The sequence below is a fragment of the Sus scrofa genome, chromosome 13 (assembly GCF_054392235.1).
Source record: "Sus scrofa isolate SSC_HxYL_T2T_F1_AM1 chromosome 13, Sscrofa_HxYL_maternal_Yorkshire_Landrace_v2.0, whole genome shotgun sequence".
Lineage (NCBI taxonomy): Eukaryota > Metazoa > Chordata > Mammalia > Artiodactyla > Suidae > Sus > Sus scrofa.
The window spans coordinates 75,588,782-75,615,423 of record NC_139395.1 but is presented as its reverse complement, the minus strand read 5'-3'; the positions used below and the strand labels follow the sequence as shown (position 1 = coordinate 75,615,423).

The 26,642-nt window shown below is 37.8% G+C and overlaps 1 long non-coding RNA gene across 16 annotated transcripts in view; it reads left to right on the top strand.

Annotated features, from left to right (window-relative positions):
- The window catches only part of LOC106505658 (uncharacterized), a 1,202,834-nt gene that overhangs the window by 120,755 nt on the left and 1,055,437 nt on the right, over positions 1 to 26,642 (top strand). The window contains exon 5 of one of the 16 annotated variants that reach the window (XR_014823620.1): positions 23,957 to 24,021. The exons of the other annotated variants lie outside the window; for them this stretch is intronic. This is a non-coding gene — a long non-coding RNA (uncharacterized LOC106505658). The remainder of the gene's footprint in view (positions 1 to 23,956; positions 24,022 to 26,642) is intronic. 16 annotated transcript variants of the gene reach the window in all.

Genomic DNA, 26,642 nt, shown 5'->3' with positions numbered 1-26,642 from the left:
TATTAACTTCCTTCTGTTTGTAAAAAAGCACTTGAAAAATGGTAACTGCTTCTTGGTGGTAATTTATGAGTTGTTTTAGTAGACTTCTTTTAAAAAATGTATTTTCTAGCTATCCAAAGTGCAGGTGATACTTTTATAATCTGAAAAAATTTAGTGGAAGTTATTTATTTCATAAACATCCTTTGCCACTAGAATTTGTGCTACTACCACTAAGCTCTGGGCAGAGAGAGTTGAATGGAAAATTATCTCCTAGTATTTTGAAACTTGCAGTTCCGTTCCTCGATTATTCAGAGTCATATATAACCCGGAAGGCAAGATGCTGAGATTTACTGATTAAAAAACCTTAAGTATGGTCCAAAAAAAGTCATGTGTCCCATATCTAATCCAAATATTACTTTAATAAAAAGGTAGAAACGTGTAAATAACTCACACCTGATATTTTAATCCTATGTTGAATGATAACATCATTTTAAACAATTGTATACTTCACAAAGATGTCTTTTTGCCTCTGTAATATATAGAGCACTCAAATAGAGTGCTGTTCATTTAATTTCAAATTGTGATAGCTATGAAAATTCAGGAGAAATTGAAGGAAACTTTGCTAGAGGTAAGTGAGATTCATCTTCACCTTTTTGAAAGCATCACAAGAGTTGGAATGTAAACCAAGAATCAGTTGTTACATAAATTGAACTTATGTCTTAAAAGACTTTACAGTGCTTTTTTTCCCCCCTTTTTTATACTATGACTCATTGGACATATAAAATTTAGCAGGATTAAAAAAAATTAAACCTTTATGAAAAAGCATATAATTAAGTCTAATTGGTGATGAATTACATTGAGAGTTAGATGATAAATCCAATGTTCCCTAATTGTGGTTTCAGAAGAGCAATGAGCCAGTGGAGAGGCCAGCAATTTACATAGGATACACCATCAACACTTTTGTTTTAGGCTATCTTTTTGAATTTAAATATCAAGAAACAGAGTTCAATTTCAGATTATTTGTTGACTGCCCGAGTATTCACCAAGTCAGGCAATTTGCACTTTTTCATCTTGAGGGTAGAGTTACTTCCTTTGCTATGATTCTCTACTGTACCTGGTAAAAGAACATATTTTCTTCTTTATTGAAGAGGTTGGCTGGGTGCATATAGTAAATTGAGAAGAAAGTGATTTGATGGAAACTGCTTGAGGTTGTAACTTTCAATTTTCTTAGTTTTTGTTCTCTCTCTGGGACCTTTGAGTTCATTGTACCCTTAAAAAAGGCAAAAAGTCAGACTGGTAATGAGCTTGGCTGTCTTCATTCTGCACTCCTGCCGCTCGGGGTTTTAGTTCTCAAAATTTGAGAGTTCAGCAGTTTCAAAAGGGTGAATCTATTTAGGGATTACTTTATTTTTGTATTTTGGGATAACAGATAATGTGGGAGATTGTACAAATGTTTTTCAAACAGTACAGAGTGTATGTGTGTGTATGTGTGCTTGTGTACACATTTGAAGGGGAATCCAAAACCTCCTATGGAACTATTATTTTCTTCTTTCTTGTTTACTTTTCAGGGGATTTGGTTGTCTCAGAATGATACTTATGTAGCCCATGGAAAAGAAAAGGACATATTTCAAGCATTTAATTCTATCTCTACTTTTTGGATATAGTATATTTTGTGGGTGGTTAGTATCTTTTTCAGAAATGTATTAATTTCTTCAGGCAAAACACCCCAAATTGCAAATTTCTTAATTTAATTATGTTAGCGGTGTAAGGACAATGAAGAGATTAGGGTGGAAATTACTATTGTCTATAATATATTTGATTTGGAGTTTCAGTAGAATGCATAGTTTATAGTTAACTGAAATTCCCCTGATACTTGGATTGCTAACTGTTAAAACCAAATGGCACTCAACTCTGCTAGAAAACAAAGAGCTTATTTATCCCTGCTAATTTTCTAAGCCAATCCATTAGGAATATACTTCATGAATTAGGGACAGGAGCCCCCTTTGCCATCTGGGCCAGGAAGCCCCAGGCACATGACCAGATGCCACTCAGTGAGAAAGGAATAATGGGATGGAAAGCTCATGCACATGAGCCACCATGGCCTCTGGTACTCTCTCTGTGTTTCTTTCTTTGAATGACCTTTTTGAATGCATGTCAGACTTCTGAATCCACTGATCCTCTCAGCAGGTCTGCAGGCCCCAGTGGGGCAGTTTGGGAATGTCTGGTTTTCTTCGTTATCACATGTAGGCTCAAGGAATATGTTACTTTCACAAACCCTTTCTCTGTTTTCCTAGTGTTCCAAGTTGATGAAACAGATTGCTAGAGATAGTATGTACAGGGTATAACTGCCTTCAGAGAAGAATACTCTTAGACAAACTGTGGTTTTCTAACCACTGTGGTTTGCTGAAGGTTTCTGGGCCTTCTCTCCCTCTGTCTATAACCACTTCCTTCTCTACTACAGTCTCCCTATGTTGGTGGAGTACACTGAAAGATTGCATCCTCCTGGGATTCTAAGTGAAAGCAGGAATAAAGTCCCTTCTACTCTTGGATCCTCAAAGTGTAGCTGAGGGATGGGTGTTTCTAGTATCCATTCTCTCATTCTAGAGAGCTCTACGGGGATTGTGGGAGGTCGTGAAAGATGCCCATACTTACATCTAACTCTTCTCTTTTTTCCCCTCAGCTTCTTAACCCATCCCAGGAATGGTTTGGAGGGCTTTCCTTTGTAATGGAAAATTGCACTTGCATCTTGTCTTATATTTTTCTTACTCTCTTGCTCACAGGAAGAAACTAACAAGTAGATGCCTTAAATTAGTCAATTTCTGGTTTTCAAGATAAAGGGAAACTTCTGGATTTTAGAAAAACCTTTTCCTCCTAAGAGCATGGTTCTTGCTGTTGAGACCTCTTGCTTTCATGGTTATTGTTTTTATGACTTAAAATTGAGGTTGAACAATGACTCCTTTGTTTTCTGCTCTCCAGCAGTGGATGCTGCAGCCTCAATAGCTAGAGGGGCAGAGGGCAGCAAGGTTTACACTGGATGAAAATATATCCAACAATATTCAAAATGTTATTCCATCAAATCAATACTGGTAATATCAACAGCCATAGTAACGCCACCACCACTTTACATTTGTGTGTCACTTTTCCTCTTACAAATAATTTTCTGATGAAATGCTTAATTTCTTCCACAAGGAATTTGCACAGTAACTTAAAAAAATTCCCTTATTGTATGAAGGGATTAAGACCAAGAAATCAAGGGAGCAGTCTCAACATCATCTACGCTGTGAGTTTTTGAATGTAGGTGGAATTGAGGCATTCTGATTCCATATAATCTATGCATTTTTTTAGTCTTGGTTTCTGCATTAATAGGTCTTGTGGCAACTTGTCTGGGTCATTACATTCTTCTGCTTTATGCTTTTCTAGGCCTAGTAGGCCACTATTCTTCCTTTAGTTCTTGACTGACTTTTTCTGTTTACGTTGGAAATTTGCTCCTCTGATTTTAGTCTGAATGTCAGCTGCTTGCTGCAACTCATGTCTTGCTTAGTCTCATATCAGCTGGTATTCCAGATCTCCAGCTGGGCTTCTCATTCCTTTTAATCCTCCTTTGCCTGTTTACTCTAATAGATTATAATCAGATTTCCTGAATGGTTAATGTAATGAATAGCGAACAGTGCCACTTTCTAAAATCCTGAATTCTAATTTTGGAAACTGATGTTGAAGTAATAGCTTTACATAGAAATCTTTATTGGTATTTTGTGCCCTGTTGATTTCACTCTAGTGTAGAGTTTAGAGTTGAATTTATGATTTTTGCTCTTCTTGGGACAATCAAGGACATAATTAGCTTTGAGTAGACTAGGCCAAATATGGAAATTGTAGAACACATATTCCTGAGAAGTGAATCTTTTATGCAATGGAGGTTACATGCTGAAGCTGAATTAATTAGTTGGCCTTGACTCTGGTCCCACTGCTGCTGCTGACTCACTTTTTCACCATCTGAGCAATGGAGCAGTGTAGATTATATGCTTTCTTTGCAATGTATTGCCATACTGTTTTACTATATGCGTAGGATCCATTTAAGTAGCAAGAGAGAAGATAATACTTAAAACACGAAGTCAACTCATAATATGACTTGACATCAATTGCCCATGATACATGCTTTTTAAAGCTCCATCGTTTCTAGGGACTCATTAACCATGAAAAAAAATTGGTTAAACTTAACCAAACACGAATTGTATGTTAAGAAAAGATGTAATAAAAAACTGTGGTTCTGTGACCTACAGAATTAGTGCTATACTTCTGCAAGTTACTGTTATATTTGCCCTTTTATTGGGTCATAGGGAAATGTGGAAATGTCAGGAGTTAGGGGACACTTGTCTAAAGCTGGCAACTTAACCACTTCTCTTGTTGGCTTCTAAAATAGCTTCAAGTAAAAGACATCAAGAAATGGAGACAAAAACCAAAAATCTCAGATGCCAAGGGCAGCTAAAAGGGAATGGGAGTTTCTGATGAATTTCTGTACCATAAAGTCATATACCAAGGCCAGCATTTATACAAATTGTGGCCAAAATATGATAATGTAATTACATCAGTGGACAAAGTAGCCAAAGGTTGTGGGGTCTGGAGGAAATATTTCTCTATTACAGAAACAAAGATAGGTGTATTTAGCAGAAATAATACAAATCAGCAACTGGTCCCCACTATGTAGTAGAAGAGGAGTGGTCCTGATAATTACCGAAAATTTGAGTAGTCCTAAGAAAGGTAGATTCAACTCTGCTAAGAGAACAGAATCATGATTTAAGTAAATAAGGTAAAAGAATTATTATTTGCTTTAGAGTCCAAGGATTTGAAATAGACTTTGAATGAGATATATGCACTGCCACTTGAGATATTTAAAATATTGAAGTATTTTTATAGTTTTACGTTTTTTCCTTTTTAGATTCTTAGTATGTTTTTGCTTTTATGTTTCGTCTTAAAATGTGAGGAACAAAATTATAATTTGTTTTTACCATAATACTATGTATATGGTAGATACTCAACTATTTGTTGAATTGAATGAATGTCTGAATCAATAAATAATTACAATAAAAATACAGAAATTATGTTATTATAATTTTAATACCTTATAGTTTTATATTTTCTCTGGTTGCATATTGATGGCCAGGCTTAAGGCAAAAATTGATTGAGTTTATTGAGCTTTCAGAGCTGATTTTAGGGCTTTATGTTTCAGAATGACAGTTTGTGGAGAAAGCAATTCATTTACTATTAAAAATGTGTAAATGGGTAGGCCCCTAAACACCTTTATAATTAACCTTTTTTTAAAAAAAATCCTTCTGTCTTTCTGACACCTTTTACTCCCAACAGGGCCAGTTGAGACAATGGTGTCATTCACCTGACACTTTCAGTGAGTTATGCTTCTCTGTATTTAAAGCCGTTTAAAGAAAAATGGGAACAGTTTAATTAAGTTATTTTAGGAGCAGCAGGGATTTAGGGTTGGTATAATCTAGCTGTTTCTCTCTCCTGTCATTCGAATAAGAAGTGTGATTTTGGTAGACAAGCCTCCTAGAGCCAATTAGTTACTTTGAGTGTTGATGTAACCATGGCAAAAAGAAGAGTTGCAGACCAATGAATATTTTCAGTTATCCCTCCAAAAAGACACTGTTCAGTTAGTGACCCGATTTTTTCAAGAAAAAGGAACTCATTTCTAAGACTAAAAATATTGTTCAATCATGGCAACATGTGTAGGAAGGAAAGAAGCATCATGTAAAATCAAGGGAGGAAATAACAAATAGATGTAGAACAGGGCACTGTGGCTTTTTTTCTTTTTATGGCCACAACTGTGGCATGTGGAAGTTCCCAGGTCAGAGGTTGAATCATAGCTGCAGCTGGGGCCTGTGCCACTGCTGTGACAACACAGGATCTGAGCCACGTCTATGACCTACCCCGCAGCTTGTGGCAATGCCAGATCCTTAACCCACTGAGTGAGGCCTGGGATTGAACCTACATCCTCACAGAGACAACGCTGGGTCCTTATCCCACTGACCCACATTAGGAACTCCCACTGTGGATTTTTATTGTGCATGTGGAACACAAATCAGAGAGACTTCAGCAGGAGGTGGAAGGAACAGGCAGAAATTGAATAAACTGTTAGGAAGAACCTGTTGGTAAATGGTAATAGGTGTTGGTAGATGTGAGGCAGAAGGTACAGAAACAATACTTGTTTTGCCAGGGTCCACGTTCTTTCACAGATGTTCTCTCATTTAATCTCTGTAACAGCTTTGAGAAGTGGGACTTTTTAGCTCTGTTTGTCTTCTGTACAAAAGGAAACTGAAGCACACAGAGATTGAATAACTGACCTCAACTTGAGTTGTTGGTAATAGAGCCAGGATTTGAATCCAGGGTGATTCCTTATCCCCACATCTGAAGCATCTCACACAATGTTTCCCAGTTAATGCTCCGCTCTTTGTAGTCTTCCTCTGACTTTTCTTCAGTCTCTAGGTCAGATTTCCTTGGGAAATTAACTTCTCTTACCACAAAAATATATGCTTCTTTTTGGCTACCAGTATAGACCTTGTTCTCTTGCCCTCAGCGAGAGGCACACAATCAAGACTGAAGTCAGCTTCGTTACTACCCTGTTCGTCTTGCCAGTTTATTTAATCCCTACCTGTCCCTTCCAGTTCCCTGTGAAGTCCTATACCCTATACTCTCAAGGTTTGGTCTCTGGCTCCTTTTAATAGCTTCTTTCATCCTGGATTCTGGGTCTTGTTATTTTCAGTGTCTGGGTCACTGCTTCTGTGTTCTAACTGAAGCTCTTCTTGCTATGTATTTATACTACCCACACTGAGACCCTTTGATAGCTACCTGGCTCCTTCTTACCTGTGCTTGTCTCCTGCCTCTCTTATCTTGGCCACTCACTTCATTTTCCTTTGCCAAGAGACCTGGACACCAGATTTTTCCTGACATGATGCATAGGATGGGTGTTATGCATATTTTTATCTCACAAGTGCGAGTGGGTTTGGATAAAAATCCAGAATAAATAAGCAAATAGTTCCAACTACTTTTATTCATTTGTTATGACATTCTTTAAGATACTGTTTTGGATGTAAGTAATACAATTTACCAATTTTATAACCTCAAAATTATGGTTTACATAGGAAGATCAATTAACATGACCAATCTGATTTGTATCTTCACTTTAGGAGTTATGCTCTACCAGCTCATGAAGCAAACAACTATATGGCATCAAAGGACAAACAAAATGCTTTATTTTATTGTGATGAATAAGACTTATAATGTCAAGATTTTAAATAAATTTTCTGTGTGACTAGCATTTCTATAAAGTTTACTTGTACTATCACATGGTTTTTGACCGAGAAATTGTGACTGTTGTGCCATTATTATTAGCAGAAATGTTATTAGCATCACTTTCACTCATGCATTAGGTAAATGTGTGTATCATTCATGTTCTTAATCTGTGTTTGATTTATTATTAAATATTTATGACTATGTGAGGAAAAAATAAGAAAAATAAAACTTACAGAGAACATGTGGTACAATAATTTTTAAAATGGTTACATTTACCCATTGTATACAGTTGTCCCTTGGTATCTGTGGGCGATTGGTTCGAGGATACCCATGGATACCAAAATCAGTATATGCTCAAGTTCTTTATATAAAATGGTATAGTATATAACCTACACACATCCTCCTGTGTACTTTAAATTATCTCTAGATTACTTATAATACCTGATACAATGTAAATGCTATGAAAGTAATTGCTGGCATGTAGCAAATTCAAGTTTTGCTTTTCAGAGATTTTTGAAATTTTATTTTTTGATATCTTCAGTCTCTGGTTAGTGAATCTGCAGATATGGAACCTATGAATATAAGAGTGTGACTGTATTAGGGATAAGAGGACAGTGAAGTTTCTAGCACAAATAAAATAGTCTGTAGCTTGTGTGCACTTAATGTCCTAGTGCTGTAAGAGCTTGTTTCTCTTTCATTCAAGAAAGTATTTCAGAATGGATATTAAGGGAATAGAGTTATTACAGGGATATCCACAAATCATTAATCACCTAATAACTTTAGTGTGTAGATACTCATACTTTGTTAGAATCCAGTTACTTCTGACATCTCACTGTTGATCAACACATTAGTATATCTTAATAATGAGGGTAAGAACTCCATTCTAGCCATTGATTATCAAACTCACAGTACTTGCTAGAATTTACTAGTATTTTTTCAAATTTTGGCCCTTGCCTCTTTTAATCTATGTTTTCCTTTTTGTTAATCAAAATATATTGGTGTACCATGTTGGAGAAGGATGAAAAATGAGGCAAAAAGTCATTACATTTTATTAATTCCTCCCAGTCAATTTTGATTAGGTTAATTTTCACCAAGAATCTCTTGTTTTTGATCATCAATATTGTCTTATAGAAATAAGGTCAAGAAAATCCAAGTATTTTTTTTAAGGTTATTTCCCCAATATGATTTTTTTTCTACTGTACAGCATGGTGACCCAGTTACACATACATGTATACATTCTTTTTTCTTACATTACATGTTCCATCATAAGTGACTAGACAGAGTTCCCAGTGCCACACAGCAGGATCCCATTGCTGATCCATCCTGAAGGCAACATTCTACATCTATTTACCCTGAGCACCCAATCCCTCCCACTCCCTCCTCTTCCCCCTTGGCAACCACAAGTCTGTTCTCCAAGTCCATGATTTTCTTTTCTGTGGAAAGTTTCCTTTGTACCATATATTAGAATCCAGATATGAGTGATACCACATGGTGTTTGTCTTTCTCTTTCTGACTTACTTCACTCAGGGTGAGAGTCCCTAATTCCACCCATGTTGCTGTAAATGGCATTATGTTATTCTTTTTAATGGCTGAGTGGTATTCCACATCTTCCTAATCTAATCATCTATCGGTGGACATTTGGATGATTCCAAGTCTTGGCTATTGTGAATAATGCTGCAGTGAACATGCAGGTGCATGTGTCTTTTTCAAGGAAAGTTTTGTCTGGATATATGCCCAGGAGTGGGATTGCTGGGTCATATGATAGTTCTCTGTATAGTTTTCTAAGGTACTTCCATACTGTTCTTCATAGTGGTTGTACCAGCTTACATGCCTACCAACAGTGCAGGAGGGTTCCCTTTTCTCCACAGCCCCTCCAGCATTAGTTATTTGTGGACTTATTAATGATGGCCATTCTGACTGGTGTGAGGTGGTATATCATAGTAGTTTTGATTTGCATTTCTCTAATGATCAGGGATGTTGTGCATTTTTTCATGTACTTGTTGGCCATTTGCACATCTTCCTTGGAGAAATGTCTATTCAGGTCTTTTGCCCATTTTTCAACTGGGTTTTTGGCTTTTTTGCTGTTGAGTTGTATAAATTGCTTCTATATTGTAGAGATTAAGCCCTTGTCAGTTGCATCATTTGAAACTATTTTCTCCCATTCTGTAAGGTTGTCTTTTTGTTTTCTTTTTGGTTTCCTTTGCTGTGCAAAAGCTTTTCAGTTTGATTAGGTCCCATTGGTTTATTTTTGCTCTTATTTCTGTTGCTTTGGGAGACTGACCTGAGAAAATATTCATAAGGGTAATGTCAGGGAATGTTTTGCCTATGTTCTCTTCCAGGAGTTTGATGGTGTCCTGTCTTATAATTAATTCTGTTAGCCATTTTGAGTTTATTTCCATGCATGGTGTGAGGGTGTGTTCTAGTTTCATTGCTTTGCCTGCAGCTGTCCAGATTTCCCAGCAATACTTGCTGAATAGACTTTCTTTTTCCCATTTTATGTTCTTGCCTCCTTTGTCAAAGATTAATTGACCATAGGTGTCTGGGTTTATTTCTGGGTTCTCTATTCTGTTCCACTGGTCTGTGTGTCTGTTTTGATGACAGTCGCTTTGTAATAGTGCCTGAGGTCTGGGAGAGTTATGCCTCCTGCTTGGTTTTTGTTCCTCAGAACTGCTGTGGCAATTCTGGGTCTTTTGTCGTTCCATATAAATTTTTGTATTGTTTGTTCTAGTTCTGTGCAAAATGTCATGGGTAATTTGATAGGGATTGCACTGAATCTGTAGATTGCTTTTTGGAGTATGGCCATTTTTACAAGATTAATTTTTCCAACCCCTAAACATGAAATATCTATTTCTTTACATCTTCCTTAATTTCCTTGATTAATGTTTTATAGTTCTTGGCATATAAGTCCTTTACCTCCTTAGTCATGTATATTCCCAGCTATTTGATTTTTTTGGGTACAATTTTAAAAGGTATTGTATTTCTATATTCCTTTTCTAATATTTCATTGTTAGTATACAGAAATGTGACTGATTTCTGAATGTTAATCTTATATCCTGCTACTTTGCTGAATTTGTTGATCAGTTCGAGTCATTTTTGGGTTGAATCCTTAGGTTTTCTATGTATAGTATCATGTTGTCTGCATACAGTGACAATTTTCTCTCTTATCTTCCTATTTAGATGCCTTTTATTTCTTTTGTTTGTCTGATTGCTGAGGCTAGGACTTCCAGTACTATTGTTGAATAACAGTGGTGAGAGTGGGCATCCTTATCTTGTTCCAAATTTTAGTGGGGAGGCTTTCAGCTTTTCTCCATTGAGTATTATATTTGCTGTGGGTTTGTCATAAATGGCTTTGATTATGGTAAGGTATGTTCCCTCTATACCCATTTTGGTAATAGTTTTCATCTTGAATGGATATTGGACTTTGTCAAATACTTTCCTTGCATCTCTTGAGATGACCATTGGTTTTAGACTTTTCTTTTGTTAATGTGGTGCCTGACATTGGTTGATTGGCTTATGTTGAACCATCCTTGTGAACCTGGGATGAATCCCACCTGGTCGTGGTGTATGATTTTTTTTATATGTTGTTGGATTGAGTTGGCTAAATTTTGTTGAGAATTTTTGCGTCTATATTTGTCAAAGATACTGGCCTATAGTTTCCTTTTTTGGTGGTATCTTTGTCTGGCTTTGGAATTAGGGTGACGGTGGCATCATAGAATGTCTTTGGGAGTGTTCTTTCTCCATCAACCTTTTGAAGAAGTTTAAGAAGGATGGGTACAAATTCCTCTTTGTATGTTTGGTAGAATTTGCCTGTGAAGCCATCTGGTGTTGGACTTCTATTTGTAGGAAGTGTTTTTTTTTTTTTTTTTTTAATTTTCCCACTGTACAGCAAGGGGCTCAAGTTATCCTTACATGTATACATTACAATTACAGTTTTTCCCCACCCTTTGTTCTGTTGCAACATGAGTATCTAGACATCGTTCTCAATGCTACTCAGCAGGATCTCCTTGTAAATCTATTCTAAATTGTGTCTGATAAGCCCAAGCTCCCAATCCCTCCCACTCCCTCCCCCTCCCATCAGGCAGCCAATGATATACTCAGTTTCATTTCTAGTGATTGGTCATTCAGTTGATTTATGTCTTCTTGATTGAGTTTTGGCAGGCTGTAAGTCTCTAGGAAGTTGTCCATGTCTTCTAGGTTGTCAAATTTGTTAGCATACAATTGTTCATAGTATTATCTCATGGTTTTTTTTTTTGTATTCCTGTAGTATCCACTGTGATTTTTCCTTTTTGATTTCTTATTTTGTTTATTTGGGTTTTTTCTCTCCTCTTCTTGGTTAGTCTGGCCAGAGGTTTGTCAATTTGGTTTACCTTTTCAAACAACCAGCTCTTGGTTTGATTGATTTTTTTCTGTTGTTTTTTAATATCTATTTTATTGATTTCCTCTTTGATCTTTATGATTTCCTTCCTTCTGCTGACATTAGGTTTCTTTTGTTCTTTTTCTAATTTATTTAGGTGGTGGGTTAAGTTGTCGATTTGAGATTTTTCTTCTTTTTTGAGGAAGGCCTGTATTGCTATGAATTTCCCTCTGAGCACTGCTTTTGTGGCATCTCATAGATTTTGAGTGGATATGTCTTCATTATCGTTTGTCTAGAGATATTTTTTAATTTCCTTCTTGATTTCCTCATTGACCCATTGGTTTTTTAGTATCATTTTGTTTAGTCTCCATGTAGTGTGTTTCTTCTCATTTCTTTTCCTGTGGTTGATTTTTAGTTTCATACCATAGTGGTCAGAGAAGATACTTGAAATAATTTCTATGCTTTAAAATTTGTTTAGGTTAGCTTTGTGCCCCAGGATGTGATCAGTTCTTAAGAATGTTCTATGTGCACTTGAGAAGAATGTACATTCTGATTTTTTTGGATGTAATGTCCTAAAAATGTCAATTAAGTCTAACTTTTCTATTGTGTCCTTTAGGATTTCTGTTGCTTATTGACTTTCTGTTAGTATTTGTTGGAGGTATCTGGGTGCTCCTATATTAGCAGCATATATATTGGTGATTGTAATATCCTTTTCTTGAATGGATCCTTTAACCATTAAATAGTGTCCTTCTTTATTTTTCTTAATGGCGTTCATTTTAAAATCTATTTTATCCAATATGAGTATTGCAACTCCTGCCTTCCTGTCTTGTCCATTGGCATGAAGTACCTTTCCCAATCCCCTCATTTTCAATCTATATGTGTCCTTTGGTCTAAGGTGCATTTCTTGTAGGCAGCAGATTGTAGGTTTTTGCTTTTCTATCCAATCCACCACACTGTGTCTTTTGATTGGAGCATTTAGTCCATTGACATTTAAGGTGATTATTGATAGATAGATATTTATTTCTATTTTAAACCTTGTTTTCCAGTTGATTCTATGTTTCTCTTCTTTTCTTTTTTGGGTTGGATGGTTTCCATTTATTTTATGCTTGAGTACTATTTTTTTTTTCAGTTTTTGTGAATGTAATGTTTGGTTTTGATTTGTGGTTGCCCTGTTTTTCAAGCACGTTAAGCCCTTCCTATCTGCTTGCTTTTTCCTGATGGTCCTATAGGCTCAAACACATCATTAAAAAAAGAATTTATATTTTACTTTCTTTACCCACATTGTATGATTTTGATGTCTTTTTTTTTTTAAAACATCTTCATGTTTTCATCTGTATGCTGGCTTATTTAAGTGACTGCTTTCCAATTGTGGTTTCCTCAATCCTAATTCTTCTTTATCTCTCTCTCTCTTTTTAATTTAGAGAAGCTCTTTCAGTCTTTCTTCTAGAATGGGTTTAGTATTGCTGTACTCCTTTAGCTTCTGTTTGTTGAAGAAATTCTTTATTTCCCTTCTACTTGAAATGATATTCTTGCTGGATAGAGTATTCTAGGTTGCAAATTTTTTCATTTCAGCACTTTAAATATATCTTGCCACTCCCTCTGGCCTCTAGTGTTTCTGTAGAGAAATCAGCTTATAGCCTTATGGGGGTTCCGTTATAATTAACACATTATTTTTCTCTTGCTTCCTTTAGAATCCTCTTTTTATCTTTAACTTTTGACATTTTTATTATAATATGTCTTGGTGTGGGCCTCTTTGGGTTCAATTTGTTTGGGGCCCTTTGTGCTTCCTGTATCTTGATATCAGTTTCCTTTAGATTTGCAAAGTTTTCAGCCATAATTTCTTCAAATATATTTTCAATCCCCTGTTCTTTTCCTTTTCCTTATGGAATTCCTATTATGGGTAGATTGGTCCACTTTATATTATTGCATATATCTCTTATATTGCTTTCGTGTTTTTCTTTGGTTTTCTGTCTGCTGTCCTGATTGGGTGATTTTCATTATTTTATCTTCCATGTCACTAATTCGTTCCTCTGCATTTATTCATTCTGCTCTTTATTGCTTTAAGCTCAGTTTGTATCTCTGAAAATAAATTTTCTAGTTTTTCTTGGCTCCTTCTTATATTTTCTAGTTCCTTTCTAAAGGAATCTGCATTATTGTTCATATTCTCTCTTAATTCCTTCAGTATTTTCAATACCTCCCTTTCGAACTCAATGTCTGTCAGACTGCAGAGGTATTTTTCATTGTTGACTGCTTTAGGTGAATTCTCCTGTTCTTTTAGTTGGGAATGGTTTCTGTGCTTCTTCATCTTGCTTGTGTTTTTCTTTTTCTGTGAGTTCGGGGAAGCCAAACTGTAGTCTTGTAAGGCTACTTCTATGCAAGAATACCCCTTTGTATTTTGGGGTGGGTAACTATTTATTTTTGGTGTGGGAGTTTGAATATTTGTTGTTGCTTTCTTTTCTGTGAACAGGCTGTTATTCCCAGGATGCTCAGTGTCTTTTCAGGGGGAAGGAGGCAATGGGTAGGGCCAGCAGTCAGTGCTTGGTCATTGGGCTCTCAACAGCAGTAAGGACCTGCAGGAAGGTGGCACAGGCTACTCCTAGTTGCAGGGCCCTGGGAAGTGATAACAAGCTGTAGGCAAATCTTCAATGTAACCAGAGCATTTGGCAGTAGAAACAGCAGGGTGTGTGACTTCCCAGGGGATTGAGAGCAACAACAGTTTGTGTTTGATTGCAATGCCCTCCTCTGAGGTGATTGAAACTGCAGATGGTACCTCTTCAGGGACCCCTGTTGGGAGCAGGCCATGACCATCTCTAGAGTCAGGGATAAGTGTGGTGGTTTGCCCCCACCACCTATAGACCATGCACGAAGCAACCTGTCTCACTTAGCCCACATAGGAGGTACTGTATAGGGTGCTCCAAGTTGCAGGATCCTGGGAAATGACAGAGATCAGGTGTGTGGTTACTTCCTGGAACATTTGGCAGCCAGGGGGGTGTGTTCCCCAGGGTGTGAGAGCACGGACAGGTGGTGTTTGGTAACAATGCCCTCCTCTCTGGTGTCCTTTAGATGAATAGGGCTGCAAGTGATTTTTGTTCAGGTGTCTCCAATGGCAGTGGGCCATGCCCACCTCTGGAATCCAGGATAACTTTGGCGGTTTGTCCCTGCTGCCTGCAGACCACGCAAGAAGCACCCTGTCCCACTTAGCCCATGCAGGAGGTGCTCCACCAGCTGTTCCTAGTTGTAGGATCTTGGGAAGGGACAGTGACCAAGTGTCTGGGGGTCACCCAGAGTGTTTGGCAGTGGCAGCTGCAGTGTGGGTGTGTTCCCAGGTGAGTGAGAGCAACCGTGTATGGTGCTTGGTTGCAGTGCCCTCTTTTTTTTCTTTTTTGACAACACTGAGGTGACTGGGGTCAGTGGTGGAGTCCACTCACAGGCCCCCAGTGGTGGCTAGCCACACCTCCCTCTGGCCTCTGAGATGACCACCGCAGTTTGTCCCTGCCACCTGTAGCTTGTGCAAGAGGTACCACATCACACTTAGCCCCCTGATGCCCTTAGTCCTCACAATAGGTGCCTGGCCACCAGTAGCTTGCACAAGAAGCACCTAATCTCCCCTAAATGAGCAAGAGGCTTCTTGCCACCCTCTAAGTCCACGGGCCTAAGTCTGGAGCATGGAGTTTCCTATGGTGGCTTGCTGCTCCTCCTCTCCCCTTCCCAACAATGGCACCTTGCCTCTCCTTTGGGTCCAAACTTTCTCCAGGGTTCCCCTCCTTAGCCTATGGTGCACTGCTCCTTAGCCCCCCAAGCCATTCCCAGTCCTCTCCCTCGGACTGACCTCGGGCCTGCGTCTCAGCGCCCAACCCCTACCCAGGCATCTAAGGCCGACCAGTGGTTCAGATGATCTGTGCAGCTCTCACTCTGCTTTGCTGTTCTCAGTCCAGCTGCTGCATTTTTCTCGGCAACTTTGAGGTCCCACCGACTTGGCTGATCTTTCATCAGTTAGGTGGCTTCCCAGGAGGTGGGTTCCTTTTCTCCTTCACAGCTCCCTCTCAGGAATGCTAGTCCCATCCTGATTTCTTTTCTCTCTCTCTTTTTCTTTTGTTCTACCCAGTTATGTCAAGAGTTTCTTGCCCTTTTTGGAGGTTTAAGTTCTTCTGCCAGCATTCAGTTTATGTTCTGTGTAAGCTGTTTTACATGTAAATGTGTTTTTTTGATGTGTTTGTGGGAGAAAGTGTACACGACCTCTTACTCCTCCGCTATCTTACTCTGCCTCCAAATCCAAGTATTTTGAAGTAAAAAGTTTAATAGAAAATTTTCACATGTAGGACCTTATATGTAACTCTGTGTGTATAAAAAATTATACGGAAAGTGTATAGTAACCTGACATCCTGATACATTATGCAGAGCAATATTTCAAAATATAAAATGGATCATGTCACTTCTATGTGCATTTGCTTTCAATGGCTCTCATTGCTCACAGAATAAAGACAGAAACTCAACATAGTCTACCTTTTTACTCTCATCTTATGCCTCCTTCATTTTTTATATGTCTGTACTCTGGACACATTGTCTTCTTTTCAGTCTCTTGCTCTCTCTCTCTTTTTTTTTTTTTTTTTTGGCAGCACCCATGGCATATGGAAGTTCCCAGGCTAGAGGTTGAATCGGAGCTGCAGCTGCCAGCTCATGCTACAGCAATGCAAGATCAAAGCTGTGTCTGTGACCTATGGCAATGCTCTTGGCAATGCCAGATTTTTAACCCACTGAGTGAGGCCAGGGATTCAACCCACTTCCTCATAGGTAGTAGACGAGTTTGTTAGTGCTGAGCCACAGTGGGAACTCCCTCTTTTCAGTGTCTTGAATATCACTGTCTTATCACATAGGACCTTTACTAATGCTTATCCCTCTACTTGATCCTTTTACTTTTCTCTCCCAACCTATTCATTTCTCAAGTCTCCACTCAGGAAAGACTTCACCAAACTCATTGCCTCAGATCATCCCCTTCAACTAAATATTCTTTCTTTTTATTGTCATCACAATTTTCCTTTTATATGTATGCAGTTATGTGATTGATGTTTGCTTTCTCTTCTTGGTGGGAGCTCCAAGTATGCAGAGCATTTTCTGATTTTTTTCATTATTATTTGCTTCCAGTGCCACGCACATAATCTACTCTGAATAAATATAAATGAGTGAATATATAAAGCATTGCAATATAACAGTAGCTGGTGATGTATTTGAGAACTTATTTGGTTCCAGATTGAAAGCACATCTACAGGTAAACTTTAGCCAAAGATTGGCCCTTGTCTTTCAGATGACCTGACAAGGTCATCTGGCTTTTGGATTGAGATTCAGTGGTACTGCATGCAGAGTTGCCAGAGAAGAAGAGGTTGCTTGTCTTGACATCCAGATGTCTGTATGGATTAAGCTAAGGGTTGAATTTTTGCTGTTCTAAATTGCTATTGGAGGCCAAATAATCTGTGTTAATAGGGTGAGAATTTTTTATTATAAAATGAATTCTATCTGTTTAGCATTCTTAGCTCTCATTTATGTGAACTCAGTCCTCATGATGACCCTATGATAGAAACAGAGCTGGTATCATTAACAAATGAGATCACTTGTCCCATATTGGTTATGTGACTTACCCAAATCATGCCCTAAATAAGCAGGTAAGCTGGGACTTAAACTTGGGCCTTCAGGCTTTAGTCTAGGACCTAGGCAACCAATCTGTTTATTCTTTAAGTGGGCATATTATTTTTGAACAAGAAGTCAGTGAAATTTCACTTCGTAGCCCCTTACCCCAGAGTGAAGGTAAATGCTAGACATAGCCGGATGTAGTGTATATCACAGGGTTTCAGAAGTTGAAGATCCTTTGCTCTCTTTTGAGATACCATGTTCACAGAGATATTTGAAGAGCCCTTTCTGGTTCCTGACAATAATTTTCTCATTTATCCTTCAAAACACACAAATCTCTCTTCTAATTATCTCAGTTCTCTCCCTAATAAACCAAACTCTACTAATTACTTCCCACTAATTTCTGCTGTGGAGTTTTATGTGTGATTTGGATGCTTAAATCTACTTCATGATAACAATAGGAAAAGGCCACTTATCTTTATTTTGGTCTGGTGTCCTGAAAAACAGATCATTTATCACTATAAATCTTATTTTGAGGCCTTTTATAAAAATCTTAAATCCTTCCTGATCATAAAACTAATATACATCATATAAAAAATAAAAATAAAATCCAAGACTCCACATTTCTTATTTGAATCGATAACATTTTGTATAATTCCTTCTAGGAAATTAAAAATTGTTTAAAATATTATTTTAAATAGCTTTATAACATTTCACCATCTGAGTATAATATCTATTTTTTATCTAATCTTTTTTAGGTTGTTTCCAATTTCTCATGATCATAAATAGTATTGAGAGTGCCTGCTGTGGTGCAGTGGGTTAAGAATCTGACTGGAGCAGCTCAGATTGCTGCAGAGGTGTGGGTTTGATCCCCAGCCTGGTGCAGTGGATTAAAAGATACAGCATTGCCACAGCTGTGGCATAGGTTGCAGCTGCAGCTCAGATTCAATCTATGGTCTGGGAAATTCCATATGCAACAGATGTGGCCATTAAAAAATCATATTAAATAAACATTTTTGTCCAAACCTCTGGTTATTTTCTTAGAATAATTGCTTAAAAGTTGAATCATCAGGTTCTTCATCCTTATAAAACGTGGAATTGGAAACAAAATAAAATAGTACTAACAGATTCAAAATGAAAATTAGCTTTCATAAAAATTAACTGAAAATGAGTTGCAGACCTACATATAAAATGGAAAACTTTAAAACTTCTGAAAGACAACATAAGAGAAAATCTAGATGACCATGGGTGTGGCAATAACTTTTTAACAGAAGACCAAAGGCACAATTCATTAAATAAATAATTGATAAGTTGGACTGCATTAAAATTATAATCTTTTCCTCTCCAAAAGACATTGTCAAGAGAATGAGAAGATAAGCAGCAGATTGGGAGAAAATATTTGCCGAGAACATTTTTGACAGGACTGTTATACAAAATATATAGTGAACTCTTAAAATGTAACAATAAGAAAATGAATAATGGTGTGAAAAATGAGCAAAATATCTGAACAGATACCTCACCAAAGAAAATATATAGTTGGCCATAAACATGAAAAGATGCTCAACATGATAGGTCATTAAGGAATTATAAATTAAAACAGTGAAGTACCACTACATGGTTATTAGTTTAGGATGGCAAAAATCCGAAACAGTGACAACACTGAATACTGGTGAGGATTTGAGGCAACAGTAACTCTCATTCATTGCTAATGGGAATACAAAATAGTACAGGCATTTTGGAAGACAATTTTTTTTTTTTTTTTTTTTTTTTTTTTGTCTTTTTGCTATTTCTTGGGCCGCTCCTGCGGCATATAGAGGTTCCCAGGCTAGGGGTCTAATCGGAGCTGTAGCCACCGGCCTACGCCAGAGCCACAGCAACGCGGGATCCGAGCCGCGTCTGCAACCTACACCACAGCTCACGGCAACGCCGGATCGTTAACCCACTGAGCAAGGGCAGGGACCGAACCCGCAACTCATGGTTCCTAGTCAGATTTGTTAACCACTGCACCACGATGGGAACTCCAGGAAGACAATTTTCTTACAAAGCTAAAACACTCTTCTAAGATCTAGCAATTGTATTTCTTGGTGTTGAAAACTTGTATCTATACAAAAATCTATATGAGACTATTTATAGCAGATTTATTCATAATTGCCAAAACTTGGAAGCAAAGAAGATGTCCTTCGGTAGATGAATTTATAAACTAATTGTGGTATATTAACACAATGAAATATTATTCAGCCCTAAAAATAATAAACCATGAAAAAACATAGATGAGTCTTAAATGCTTATGACTGAGTGAAAGAAAACTATCTGAAAATGCTACCTACTGTATAATTCCAAATACATCATATTCTGAGTGGGAGGAGGGATGAATAGGCAGAGAACAAAGGATTTTTAGGGCAGTGTGTTTTGTATGACATTATAGTGGTGGATACATGTCATTATACATTTGTCCAAACTCATAGAGTGTAGAACACCAAAAGTGAACCCTAATGGAACATATGTACTTTGGGTGATAGTGATGTGTCAGTGTTGTTTCAGTTGTTACACATGCACCACTCTAGTGCAGGGACTCTGTGTTGCATGGGGTGGAGGCAGAAGGTTATGAGAACTCTTTAAACTTTCCACTCAGTTTTACTGTGAAGCTAAAACTGCTCTAAAAATAGGAGTTCCCGTCGTGGCGCAGTGGTTAACGAATCCGACTAGGAACCATGAGGTTGCGGGTTCGATCCCTGCCCTTGCTCAGTGGGTTAACGATCCGGCGTTGCCGTGAGCTGTGGTGTAGGTTGCAGAGGTGGCTCGGATCCCGTGTTGCTGTGGCTCTGGCGTAGGCCGGTGGCTACAGCTCCGATTAGACCCCTAGCCTGGGAACCTCTATGTGCTGCAGGAGCGGCCCAAGAAATAGCAACAACAACAACAAAGACCAAAAAAAAAAAAAAAAAAAAAAAAACTGCTCTAAAAATAGAGTCTTATCTGTAAAAAAAAGAAGCTCCTTCCTTTTTCCCCTTTCTGTTGGCTCACTCATTAGAAAAAAAAAATCCATCTTTGGTATTTCTCATTTCTCTCTTTTTTTCCCTGATAGTTGCTTTTATCTTTAGTTCAGTTTCTCAGCTTGTGAAGTTTCTGTTGATGCTGTAGTAAGATGAAGAATTCAGCTCACATTTATTATCTTCTGCCAATTTTTGTTGGATATATGGTTTTGCTGTTATTTTCCTTTGTAGCTTTTAAACTAAATATTGGTACCTTAATTTTAATGTATTGTACCCCTTGGGATAGTGGTATATTTGTCTTTCCCTCTCAATTCTTCCCCATTGTCATGAAAATCACCTCATAGATGAAGAATCATGGTGGGAGGGGAGTGATGTGGTAATTCAGGGCAGCACTGAGTGTGAAGACGGGAGGGAGATGGCATTCTTACCTTCTAGCAATGCCAATTCAATACTATGCTTACACATAGAAAAATACCAGGAGGTATAAGCAGTACCTCCTTTGCTTCTTATCCCAGCTTTCTACCACCATGAAAAACATGAAGGCATGAGGTTCTCTTAGAATTACCCCAAAGAGGGCTTGTGGGTGCCCCCATTTAAGTACATAGTGGCAATAGATTAAGTTTTATGGGGTGACTTTTAAATGCAATATAATATCATGAAATATTTTTCCTAATTGTAGTTTTTATTACTTAGTTTCTACAGAGCTGTATAAGTTTATTTGCTGATTATTTCTGAGAGTTTTCTTCTGGGTCCTCTTTTCTTCTTTCTCAGTGTATCCTCCCTAGTTTGTCCTCCCTTTAGTATGTTGATGATGGCCAAATCTGTATCTCTAGTATAGTCTTTTATCACTTTCCTGAACTGGTGCCTGAAACTTATGAAATTTATCCTTTCTGTCCAGAACTTGTTAATCTTCCACACTATAATGAATGATACCAGCATCAAATAATTGCTCAAGCAAGAAAACTAAGAGTCAGTCTTGAATCCTCCATCTCCTTAATGCCCCTACATTAGGTTAGTCATCAAGTCATACTGATGTTCCCTGCTACATTTTTTTTTGTTCCATTTACTTCTCTGTGTCTCTACCATTTTCATCCTTGCCCACCATTGGCCACCATCATTTCTCAGCTGGATTACACACCTGCTTTCTATCTGGTTTCTCAGTCTTTAGTGTTACCTTCTTGAAATTTTTCATTGTGCTGCCCCCCAGAGTGATTTTTCTAAAATACCAATTCAGTCATTGTTACTCACCTGCTTAAGCCATATGTATGTGTATGTTTCTGTCTATTTATCTATTATGTATTTGTCATGGATCTCCAGAGAAACAGAATTGTTCACATGTACATATGTAATTGGAGATTTATTATAGGAATTATGTGTGAGGAAAAGATGTAATAAAAAACAGTGGATCTATGACCTATGGATGTTTCAGTTCAAGCAGAGAGAGTGAATTCTCCATTCCTTTGCCTTTTTGTTCTATCTAAACCATTAGCAAAGTTGATGAGGGCCATCTTTTTTACTCAGTCTGCTGGTTCAAATGCTATCTCTTTTTGGAACACCCTCAGAGATGTACCTAGAAATAACATTTTACCAGGTCTATGAGAATGTCTTAGCCTGTGAAGTCAGCACATAAAGTTAGCCATCACAGTATGAACATGAACGAACACACACACACACACACACACACGAACACACACACACACACACACACACACACACACACACACACACACACACACACCATTGATGACATGTGCCCACAGACCTTGTTAACCTTATCTCTTGCTAGAAGAATTTCTTTCTTTTCCTTCACTGTGCCATGCTTTCTTTTGCTTCTGGAGTGCAACACAGGTTATTTCTTTTGCCTGGACTCTTTATCCTGTACATCTTTAATTACAAATTCTTTCTTATCTTTAGTATCTCAGCTTGGCTTACTTATTTCTTTGTCCTGAATCTTTTCTTAAAAACTAAAGTCTGGAATGGATACCATCCTAGGTGCTTCCAGGGAAATATTTTTACTTCTTCCATCAGCGTATATATCATGCTGTGAGGTAATTGTTTGTACATTTGATCCTCCTGGGCTGTGAGCTCTGTGCATGTATGAATATAGACCAGCATTCATATTCATTTTTGTTGAATGAATACTTTGAGGAGCATGAGAAATGGAAACATTTCATCCAGCACCTACATAGGGCTTTGGTGCTCCAAAGAAGTTTGTGTGAGGAAAAGAAATAAAAACAGGAACATGGAAGAAAACAATAACCAAAGGTAAAGTTTTCAATTGCTGCTCTACTTGAAGTGAAAAGGCATATAATATGTAATATTTCCCTTAAACTTTGGTAAATTGATTAATTTCCTTGAACTTAATTCATAAAATAAAATGTTTAATGGTGAAAATCATTCATGTAGTCTAACCCCTAATTTTAAAAGTGAGAAAACAGAGGGTCAGAGAGATTAAGTGACTTGTTTTGGGAATAGAAACAAGATCCAATTCCAGCTCTTTTGACTCTCAGGTGCTAGGTATGAATTAAGCCTAGCATTGAAATGGCTAGCATTTGGCTTCCTATACAGAATTATTTAAATTTCCAATTTAGGCACTATAGAAAAATGGCCATAATTCTTTTAGGCTTTGAGGTAATCACTTCAGTTCATATAAGACACTGATGGACAAAATGTTAATGACTAGTTAGGCAGGAGTGAGTTAGTTGTTGGGAAAATCAAGTCAATGTTGGGGTACCTCTTTCTACACTGAAATATTTATTGGTGTTTCATTGGAAACACTGTTTCTTTTATTTTGAGGAAGGGGACAGCAGTACCCAGCTTTCCCCACATGCCCTTCTTTCTGGGGATGATTTAATATAGACTTCAGCTTTATAACTCATATCCTCACCTAATTCATACAGGTTCAAGGATTCCCTCTAGAAACTTCTATAACAGCATTTCGTGTCTTCGCATCTGTGCCCAAATAATTTTTCATGACTGAAATCTTTTGAAACTGCAGTGTGATATTTTAAGGCCTTACTGAATTGCACAATTTATGTTAAACAATTCAAATTGGCTGTTTGTTCTCTTAGTAGAACAGGGTAGCCTTTTCTGGATGTTCAAAAACACACCAAATTAAATTGGTACTTTTTTTTATAATTTAGTAATTGCTGACTGAAAACATGTAGGCTGACTACTTCCTTGGGGAATGGTAAGAACAGCTTGTAATCATTTTATATTAAAAAATGAAAATTGGTTATAAAAATATAAGAAAATTGTCCATCATATGTAATAAGTCCCTACAAATTTTATTATTTTAACTTATTCCTCATTGTTCTGTGAAGTAAGAAGATTTGAAGTAGATGGTTTTTGAAGTACAGCAACTCACACTGACATGATAGGTCATAATGACATCCCTCATGATGTCATCTGCAGATCTCAGGATAAGTGCTAAGTTCCCATGGAAGGAGTATGTTCACTCATTGATCTGCATAGGGCATGTTGCTGCCAAACACCCTATTGGTGCCTGGATGTGAGGATGAGTCTTCCTAAGTCCAGATCATTTGTTTTAGATTCACTTTTGAAACCCTGGCTCAAGAGAGGGCACAGATATTTGCCTTACCTAAATCCATAGGCTTTTGTTAACTACAGCATCTCATATAAAGTAAATTCGAGAGTTAGAGACTCTTGGTGAGACCTGTGTAACCTCCTGCCTTTTCTACCTTTCTTTCAGTGAGGAAAGAAGTAAGGACAATAACCCAACAACCAAGTGATTGGACATTCTTGTTTTGAGTACAGGTATAACAACCATGTTGGAATCACTTTCTTTCTTAATGCATAACAGCTTGGTCATGTAAGGTAGTGAGACTTTATTTTTGCTGGTGAGATCTTCTTTGCCCTAAGATTGTCTTTATAATATATGACCTTGAAAGCTTTCTTAAATGATAAATAAGCACACATACAAGCTGTTGTCTATAGCTTTCTCTTTTTATTTCTTTTTTTTTTCTTTTGGCTACAAGCAAGCAGGAATTCTTCCTTCTGAATCATACCCCGATTTCCATTGAGAGAATTGTCCTCTATCATTTCATGTGGTGTAACTGGGATGGTATATTTCCAGGTGCCTGTCTCCCCTCCATAGAGTCTGAAAAAGAAAGCCTTCTGCTCTCTGCTCCCAGTGAGTGACATGTGACCTAACCCTGGCAATCCGACTCTCTCTCTTGAGTGAGTGATTTAAAGACACAAAATACAGTTGGACCTCATTCAACATGGGGTGCTGCTTCAGTATTCATTCTGTTTGAACTGCCACAGTGAGCTGCTGTGTTTCCTACTTCTTGGCTCTTGGGATTTCCTTGGTTGCTGCTTGGTGCTAAATCTGTTCCTCTAGGCTCTTGTTGGTTCTGTGACACTTTTTATCCACAATATATTTGCTTTTAAGTTAGTCAATGTCTATTTTGTTGCTTACAATCAAGAACTCTGATGCATGTGTTCAAGACTGGTGGTCTAAAATGAGCTCCACTTATATTTATCAACAAGGTACTGGGAGGGACTTATTGAACACTTGCTAGTTTTATTGTTCCAGTCATTCCCATTAAGTTAATTCTCTCCAGCAGTACCTATACTCTTTGCTACTCAACAAATTAAGAAATTCCCGTCTTTCCCAGGCTTAATAAAACATGGAATAAATTCCTTTCTAATGAGGTCACTCTGAATGTCAATAATATCTTTATGACTGTGGCATAAAGAAATGTGGGGTGATTTTTATATCCCAGATACCCATAAGCACACATGCGTTTATTTCCCATTGCCAGGATTCTCCCTTGTTTGGAGACAGGGAGAAGACAGTGACAAGTCACTTGTTGACTTACTCCTCCAATAAATGCATTGATTGTCTAATGTGAGGAAGTCTGCTATCAAGGTATGGTGTTTTCTTAACGGAAGGCTGTTAATGCCTTCCCTTAACAGCTCAAGGGGATATCTCTTTCCCAAAACTTACTTATCAGTAAAACCAGAGAGAGAGAGAAAAAGAAGATGCCTCCTTCTTTGCATGTAAAAGCAGGAAAGGGTGTATCAATGGAGCTATCAGGATGGTAACCCCCTCTGTGACCTGCTCCTCAAAATCATCAGTTCAGGTTTCATTTCTTGCAGACTAAGTTCTTCCCTGGTTTGACTAACAGTAAGGGATAGGGTGAGAGGTTGAAATAAAATAGCATGCTTTCCATTTGAAGAGTAATATTATTTGAGACAAGTTCTCTGTATTATTTTCCCTGGGCAAATGGTAGCCTTTCTATGGTTATTGCATATGAAAGCAAAAAGAAGCCTGAAAGTCATCTCTGTACAACTATCTCTCTTCATCAGCAAGGAAAGTGAAGTCCATAAGGGTTATGTGATCTGGCTAGTATTGTATGGTTAGTACATTACCTTCATCTTTCTCGATATCTTATAATAAATTCATTCCCATCTTTCAAAACTGGGTCATACCCAGCTATTAACAGGCCAGCTCTGTAGTTGCTTCCAGGGTAGAAAAATTTGTGTTCTTTCATTTTTTGCATGGTGAATTGTTTGGAAAAATTGTTAGCTGGCTTAATTTCTAGAGGTAGAAATGGGCAGGTCTTTTTTGATAATACTCTTATCCCTTCTAGAAATCATTTGTGGACATAGGGTTTTTAGGCCCCATAATTCAAAGGTATTTTGCCTTACCCCAAAGACTTTTTTTTTTTTTTTGAATGTGAAACATTAACTTTAGTGTACCCAGGTGTGATGTGGTAATAAATATGTATTTAATCTTTGTCCCAGGTTCCTGGCACATAGCTCCTAAGACCCTTTTTAATCTGGGGTATGATCAGAGTGCCTTTTGTATCCTAACAAGATAACTGATGGCTGGGGACCCCAGATAGCTTCAGGATTGGGGCTGGTCACCAGAAAGACCATGGCTTGATTAGAAGGTTGGAACTTTCAATCAAACCCCTGACTTTCAGAGAGAGGGCTTGGGGAATGAATCAATCATCAGTGGTCACCAATAGCCAATGATTTAATCAATGGCACCTATGAAATTAAACTTCTGCAAAACCCCCTAAACAACACGGTTTGGAGAGCTTCTAGGGTGGTAAGTACATTGAGGTACTGGGAGGGCGTTGCACACAAAGAGAGCATAGAAGCTCTGCATCCACCCACCTCCATGCATCTCTTCCATCTGACTATTTCTGAGTTGTATCCTTTGTTATAAACTGGTAGGTATAAGTAGAGTGTTCCCTGAGTTCTGTGAGCTATTCTAGCAAATTAACAAACCTGGAAGGGGATGTTATGGGAATCCTCAACTTTCCAGCCATGTGGGACAGTAGTGTGGGCACTTGGGAACCCAGTACTTGCATGTGCATCTGAAGGTGGGGAGGACCTGTGGGACTGAACCCTTAACTTGGAGT